We start from the raw sequence: 8372 nt of genomic DNA, 5'->3' as shown, positions 1-8372 counted from the left end.
ATTTTCTTGTTCCCTTCTCTTTCTTATAAGCAGGAGCAAAGACAAAAGCATTCTTGTTGAGCCTGATCCTAAACCTGAAAGGACCTTGAAGAGAAAGCTAAGAGAAGCTAAGGCACAATTCTCTATAGGGGACCTAACAGAAATCTTCAAAGAAGAAGAACACATGGCAGCCGAAAACAACAATGCAAACAATGCAAGGAAGGTGCTGGGTGACTTTACTGCACCTACTCCCGACTTCTATGGGAGAAGTATCTCTATCCCTGCCATTGGAGCAAACAACTTTGAGCTTAAACCTCAATTAGTTTCTCTAATGCAACAGAATTGCAAGTTCCATGGACTTCCATTGGAAGATCCTCATCAGTTTTTAGCTGAGTTCTTGCAAATCTGTGACACTGTCAAGACTAATGGGGTAGACCCTGAGGTCTATAGACTTATGCTATTCCCTTTTGCTGTAAGAGACAGAGCTAGAACATGGTTGGATTCTCAACCTAAAGAAAGCCTGGACTCTTGGGAAAAGCTAGTCAATGCCTTCTTGGCAAAGTTCTTTCCACCTCAAAAATTGAGTAAGCTTAGAGTGGAAGTCCAAACCTTCAGACAGAAGGATGGAGAATCCCTCTATGAAGCTTGGGAAAGATACAAACAATTGATTAGAAAATGTCCATCTGACATACTTTCTGAATGGAGCATCATAGGTATTTTCTATGATGGTCTCTCTGAACTATCCAAGATGTCTTTGGATAGCTCTGCTGGAGGATCTCTTCATTTGAAGAAGACGCCTACAGAAGCTCAAGAGCTGATTGAAATGGTTGCAAATAACCAATTCATGTACACTTCTGAAAGGAATCCTGTGAACAATGGGACTAATAAGAAGAAATGAGTTCTTGAGATTGATGCTCTGAATGCCATTTTGGCTCAGAACAAGATATTGACTCAACAGGTCAATTTGATCTCTCAAAGTCTGTCTGGAATGCAAAATGCACCAAGCAGTACTAAGGATGCTTCATCTGAAGAAGAAGCCTATGATCCTGAGAACCCTTCAATGGAAGAGGTGAATTACCTAGGAGAACCCTATGGAAACACCTATAATTCTTCATGGAGAAACCACCCAAATTTCTCATGGAAGAATCAAGAGAGACCTCAACAAGGTTTCAATAACAATAATGGTGGAAGAAATAGGTTTAGCAATGGCAAACCTTTTCCATCATCTTCTCAGCAACAGACAGAGAATTCTAAGCAGAACCCCTCTGACTTAGCAACTATGGTCTCTGATCTAATTAAAACCACTCAAAGTTTCATGACTGAAACAAGGTCCTCCATTAGAAACTTGGAAGGACAAGTGGGTCAGCTGAGCAAGAAAATTACTGAACTCCCTCCTAGTACTCTTCCAAGCAATACAGAAGAAAATCCAAAAGGAGAGTGCAAGGCCATCAATATGGCCGAATTTGGAGAGGAGGAAGAGGAAGTGGACGCCACTGAGGAAGACCTCAATGGGCGTGCACTAGCCTCCAATGAGTTCCCCAATGAGGAACCATGGGAATCTGAGGCTCAAAATGAGACTATAGAGATTCCATTGGATTTACTTCTGCCTTTCATGAGCTCTGATGAGTATTCTTCCTCTGAAGAGGATGAGTATGTCACTGAAGAGCAAGTTGCTAAATACCTTGGAGCAATCATGAAGCTAAATGACAAGTTATTTGGAAATGAGACTTGGGAGAATGAACCTCCTTTGCTCACCAAAGAACTGGATGACTTGTCTAGGCAGGAATTACCTCAAAAGAGACAAGATCCTGGGAAGTTTTCAATACCTTGTACCATAGGCACCATGACCTTCAAGAAGGCTCTGTGTGACTTAGGGTCAAGTGTAAACCTCATGCCTCTCTCTGTAATGGAGAAGCTAGGGATCTTTGAGGTGCAAGCTGCAAGAATCTCATTAGAGATGGCAGATAACTCAAGAAAACAAGCTCATGGACTTGTAGAGGATGTTTTGGTGAAGATTGAAGACCATTACATCCCTGCTGATTTCATAGTCCTAGAGACTGGGAAGTGCATGGATGAAACCATCATCCTTGGCAGACCCTTCCTAGCCACAGCAAAGGCTGTGATTGATGTTGATAGAGGCGAACTGATCATTCAAGTGAATGAAGAATCCTCTGTGTTTAAGGCTCAAGGATATCCCTCTGTCACCATGGAGAGGAAGCATGAAGAGCTTCTCTCAAATCAGAGTCAAACAGAGCCCCCACAGTCAAACTCTAAGTTTGGTGTTGGGAGGCCACAACCAAACTCTAAGTTTGGTGTTGAACCCCCACATTCAAACTCTAAGTTTGGTGTTGGGAGGTTCTAACATTGCTCTGAGCATTTGTGAGGCTCCATGAGAGCCATCTGTCAAGCTACTGACATTAAAGAAGCGCTTGTTGGGAGGCAACCCAATGTTATATTTTATCTATTTTCTTTTGTTATTTTATATCTTTTGTAGGTTGATGATCATAAGAAGTCACAAAATCAATGAAAAAAGCAAAAAAGAATGAAAAACAGGAAGAAAAACAGCACACCCTGGAGGAAGAACCCACTGGCGTTTAAACGCCAGTGATGCTAGCAGATGGGCGTTTAACGCCCAGTCTGGCACCATTCTGGGCGTTTAACGCCAAAAAGGGGCACCAGACTGGCGTTAAACGCCAGAAAAGGGCAAGAACCTGGCGTTAAATGCCAGAAATGGGCACCAGCCCGGCGTTTAACGCCAGAATTGGCTAAAAACGCAATTTTGCATGCCATTTGGTGCAGGGATGCCTTTTCCTTGACACCTTAGGATCTGTGGACCCCACAGGATCCCACCAACCCCACCACTCTCTCTTCTTCTTCACCACTCACATCCATCCTTCATAAAACCCCATCCACCTCCATCTCCTCCATTTCTTCTTCTTCTACTCTCTTCTTTCTTCTTTTGCTCGAGGACGAGCAAACCTTTTAAGTTTGGTGTGGTAAAAGCATTTTGTTTTTCCATAACCATTTATGGCATCCAAGGCCGGAGAAACCTCTAGAAAGAGGAAAGGGAAGGCAAAAGCTTCCACCTCCGAGTCATGGGAGATGGAGAGATTCATCTCAAGGGTGCATCAAGACCACTTCTATGAAGTTGTGGCCATAAAAAAGGGTCAACTTTGATTAAAGGTTGGACCAAGTCCTCATAAACATTTGTGAAGAGGGCACTCAATGGAAGAGAAACTCAAGAGGGAAGCCGGTTCAACTGAGAAGGCATAACCACAAGCCCATCACTAAGAAAAGGATGGAGCAAACAAGAGACCCCTCTCATCATGAGATCCCTGAGATGCCTCAAGGGATGCACTTTCCTCCACAAGACTATTGGGAGCAACTGAACACCTCCCTAGGAGAATTGAGTTCCAAAATGGGACAACTAAGGGTGGAGCACCAAGAACATTCCATCCTCCTCCATGAAATTAGAGAAGATCAAAGAATCATGAGAGAGGAGCAACAAAGGCAAGGAAGAGACATTGAGGAGCTCAAGCACTCCATAGGACCTTCAAGAGGAAGAACAAGCCGCCATCACTAAGGTGGACTCGTTCTTTAATCTCCTTGTTCTTTATTTTCCTATTTTTCGAAATTTTCATGCTTATGTTTATCTATGTTTGTGTCTTATGATCATTAGTGTCTTAGTGTCTATGCCTTAAAGTTATGAATGTCCTATGAATCCATCACCTTTCTTAAATGAAAACTGTTTTTATCACAAAAGAACAAGAAGTACAGGATTTCGAATTCATCTTTAAAACTAGCTTAATTAGTTTGATGTGGTGGCAATGCTTTTGTTCTCTGAATGTATGCTTAAACAGTGCATATGTCTTTTGAATTTGTTGTTCATGAATGTTAAAATTGTTGGCTCTTGAAAGAATGAGGAAAAAGGAGACATGTTACTGAGGATCTGAAAAATCATAAAAATGATTCTTGAAGCAAGAAAAAGCAGTGATTACAAAAAAAAAAAAAAAGAGAAGGGAGAAAAAGAAAAAGAAAGAAAAAGAAAGAAAAAGAAAGAAATAAAGTTGTGATCCAAGGCAAAAAGAGTGTGCTTAAGAACCCTGGACACCTCTAATTGGGGACCTTAGCAAAGCTGAGTCACAATCTGAAAAGGTTCACCCAATTATGTGTCTGTGGCATGTATGTATCCGGTGGTAATACTGGAAGACAGAGTGCTTTGGGCCACGGCCAAGACTCAGTAAGTAGCTGTGTTCAAGAATCATCATACTTAACTAGGAGAATCAATAACACTATCTGGATTCTGAGTTCCTAAAGAAGCCAATCATTCTGAATTTCAAAGGATAAAGTGAGATGCCAAAACTGTTCGGAGGCAAAAAGCTACTAGTCCCGCTCATCTAATTTGGAGCTAAGTTTCATTGATAATTTGGAGTCTATAGTATATTCTCTTCTTTTTATCTTATTTGATTTTCAGTTGCTTGAGGACAAGCAACAATTTAAGTTTGGTGTTGTGATGAGCGGATAATTTATACACTTTTTGGCATTGTTTTTAGTATGTTTTTAGTATGATTTGGTTAGTTTTTAGTATATTTTTATTAGTTTTTAGTTAAAATTCACTTTTCTGGACTTTACTATGAGTTTGTGTGTATTTCTGTGATTTCAGGTATTTTCTGGCTGAAATTGAGGGACCTGAGCAAAAATCTGATTCAGAGACTAAAAAGGACTGCAGATGCTGTTGGATTCTGACCTCCCTGCACTCGAAGTGGATTTTCTGGAGCTACAGAAGCCCAATTGGCGCGCTCTCAACGGCGTTGGAAAGTAGATATCCTGGGCTTTCCAGCAATATATGATAGTCCATACTTTGCCCAAGATTTGATGGCCCAAACCGGCATTCAAAGTCACCTTCAGAAATCCCAGCGTTAAACGCCGGAACTGGCACCTAAATGGGAGTTAAACGCCCAAACTGGCATAAAAGCTGGCGTTTAACTCCAAGAAGAGTCTCTACACGAAAATGCTTCATTGCTCAGCCCAAGCACACACCAAGTGGGCCCGGAAGTGGATTTTTATGTCATTTACTCATCTCTGTACACCCTAGGCTACTAGTTTTCTATAAGTAGGACCTTTTACTATTGTATTAGAGGGCTTTTGATCATGTTTTATGATTGAACTCAATTTGGGAGGCTGGCCATTCGGCCATGCCTAGACCTTATGCTTATGTATTTTCAACAGTGGAGTTTCTACACACCATAGATTAAGGTGTGGAGCTCTGCTGTACCTCGAGTATTAATGCAATTACTATTGTTCTTCCATTCAATTCCGCTTGTTCTTGTTCTAAGATATCACTTGTTCTTCAACTTGATGAATGTGATGATCCGTGACACTCATCATCATTCTCACTTATGAACAAGGTGACTGACAACCACTCTTGTTCTACAAGCAACCAAGGCTCTAGTGAATATCTCTTGGATTCCTGATTGCACGATGCATGGTTGATCGCCTGACAACCGAGTGCTCGCCTGACAAACGAGCCAACCATTCCGTGAGATCAGAGTCTTCGTGGTATAGGCGAGAACTGATGGCAGCATTCAAGAGAATCCGGAAGGTCTAACCTTGTCTGTGGTATTCTGAGTAGGATTCAATGACTGAATGACTGTGACGTGCTTCAAACTCCTAGCAGGCGGGGCGTTAGTGACAGACGCAAAAGTATCGATGGATATTATTCCGGCCTGACCGAGAACCGACAGCTGAATTCCACGTGCCGTGACAGGGCATATGCAATCGCTTTCACTGAGAGGATGGGAGGTAGCCATTGACAACGGTGAAACCCTACACGAGCTTGCCATGGAAAGGAATAAGAAGGATTGGATGAAGACAGTAGGAAAGCAGAGAGACGGAAGGGAAGGCATCTTCATGCACTTATCTGAAGTTCCTACCAATGAATTACATAAGTATATCTATCCTTATCTTTTATGTTATTTTCGTTCATCACCATATACATTTGAGTCTGCCTGACTAAGATTTGCAAGATGACCATAGCTTGCTTCATACTAACAATCTCCGTGGGATCGACCCTTACTCACGTAAGGTATTACTTGGACGACCCAGTGCACTTGCTGGTTAGTTGTGCGAAGTTGTGTAATGCCATGGGATTGAACTACCAAGTTTTTGGAGTTCATGACCGGGGATTATGAGAGTTGTGAAAAGTATTGTTCACAATTTCGCGCACCAGAAAGCTTCCGACATGCCAGGAATAAACCCTCAGCTCATGTCCCACAAGCTTTCAGTACACTCCGGATCACGACCCGTACAGCAGCGCAGGCGCAAACTCGGGACAGAGCGAGCTCAGGTGGTGGAAGAGCAAGTACAAGCCCTCTTGGAGGCCAACTTCATCCGAGAGGTCAAATATCCGGCATGGCTAGCAAATGTAGTGCTAGTCAAAAAGCAAAATGGCAAGTGGAGGATGTGCGTCTACTACACCAACCTGAACAAGGCATGCCCCAAAGACCCATATCCACTTCCCAGTATTGACACCCTAGTAGATGCGAGCTCAGGGTATCAATACTTGTCGTTTATGGATGCTTACTCGGGATACAACCAAATTCCGATGTATAAGCCGGATAAGGAAAAAACTTCATTCATCACACCTAGAGCAAACTACTGCTATGTGGTAATGCCTTTCGGATTGAAAAATGCTGGGGCCACATATCAAAGGTTGATGAATAAAGTGTTCGCTCCCCACCTCGAAAACTTAATGGAGGTTTACGTAGACGACATGATGGTGAAAACCAAGGAGGAAACCGACCTCTTGACAGATCTCTCGCAAGTTTTTGACACCGTAAGGATACATGGGATGAGACTAAATCTCACAAAATGCACCTTCGTGGTGGAGGTGAGAAAGTTTCTAGGGTTCATGCTAACACAAAGGGAGATCAAAGCAAACCCCGATAAGTGCAAAGCTATTCTAGAAATGAAAAGCCCGACTTGTCTAAGGGAGGTCCAACAATTGAACAGCCGGCTCGCCGCCCTTTCCAGATTCCTGGCAGGGTCGACACTAAGATCCCTTCCACTATTCTCTCTACTAAGAGAAGGATGCCAGTTCGAATGGACTCTGGAATGCGAAGAAGCATTCCAGGAGTTCAAAAGGTTTTTGAGCCAGCCTCCAATTCTAACCCAACCTATAGTCGGGGACGAGCTCGTCCTGTATCTGTCAGTAGCAGACAGAGTTGTAGCATCAGCTCTAATACGGGAAGATGAGGTCGGGTAGCATCCTGTGTACTTCACCAGCAAAGTTTTACAAGGCTCAGAACTAAAGTATCAAAAACTTGAAAAGTTTGCATACTCCTTAGTAGTAGCCTCACGCCGATTATGGCCGTATTTCCAAGCGCACACGATAAAAGTCTGAACGAATCAGTCCATGAAGCAGATCCTCCAGAAGACGGACATTGCGGGCAGAATGGTTCAATGGGCAATAGAGCTCTCCGAATTCGACCTAAAATACGAAGCACAAACGACAATAAAAGCTCAGTGCCTCACCGACTTCCTAGCAGAATGCGCCGGAGATCAAAAGGAAAAATCCACTACGTGAGAGTTATATGTAGATGGGTCCTCCAACAAGGATGGAAGCGGTGCAGGCATAATACTGGTCAACAAAGGGGGAACGTAAATAGAAACCTCCCTCAAGTTCGAGTTTCCAGCTTCCAACAATCAGGCAGAATATGAAGCCTTGATTGCAGGGCTAAAGCTGGCAGAAGAAGTTGGTGCAACCAAAGTAATGATATTCAGCGACTCTCAGGTGGTGACCTCCCAAATAAACGGAGAGTATCAGGCCAAGGATCCTAACATGAAAAGGTACTTGGACAAAACCTTGGAGCACCTTAGGCGCTTTGAGGAGACCGAGGTGAAGCATATAACTCGGGACCTCAACAGCAGGGCAGACGCCCTCTCCAAGCTCACAAGTACCAAACCAGGAGGGAACAACAGAAGCCTGATCCAAGAAACTCTCCCTAAACCCTCTGTGGCCAAAACGGAGGCTGTTCAAGATGTCTTTGAGGTCGCCGGATTAGACCTCGGGTGGATGAAGCCCTTAGTCGAATACTTGAAATTTGACATCCTCCCTAAAGAGGAAAAAGAGGCCAAAAAGATCTGGAGGGAAGCACAAAACTACACGCTGGTGAAAAATATCCTCTATAAAAGGGGGATATCAACATCACTACTAAAGTGCGTCCCGACCTTAAAGACAACCGAGGTGCTAGAGGAGGTACACAATGGAATCCGTGGGAACCATCTTAGAGCAAGGTCGTTAACCAGGAAGGTAATCTGAGCTGGGTTCTACTGGCCGAATTTGTGAAAAAGTGCCAACCATGCCAAATGCTTGCAAACTTCCATGTAGCCCC

General features: G+C 43.3%; 1 non-coding gene across 1 annotated transcript; it reads right to left on the bottom strand.

Moving 5' to 3' along the window:
* Window positions 1–565: 565 nt before the first annotated feature.
* On the bottom strand, window positions 566–669 carry LOC130937985 (small nucleolar RNA R71). The gene has a single exon (XR_009069171.1). It is a non-coding gene; the product is annotated as a small nucleolar RNA R71 (small nucleolar RNA).
* Between the last annotated feature and the right edge of the window lie 7703 nt (window positions 670–8372).

Source organism: Arachis stenosperma, chromosome 6 (genome assembly GCF_014773155.1).
Source record: "Arachis stenosperma cultivar V10309 chromosome 6, arast.V10309.gnm1.PFL2, whole genome shotgun sequence".
Lineage (NCBI taxonomy): Eukaryota > Viridiplantae > Streptophyta > Magnoliopsida > Fabales > Fabaceae > Arachis > Arachis stenosperma.
Note: the sequence above shows the minus strand (reverse complement) of the source record. Positions and strands in the feature narration are given on the sequence as shown.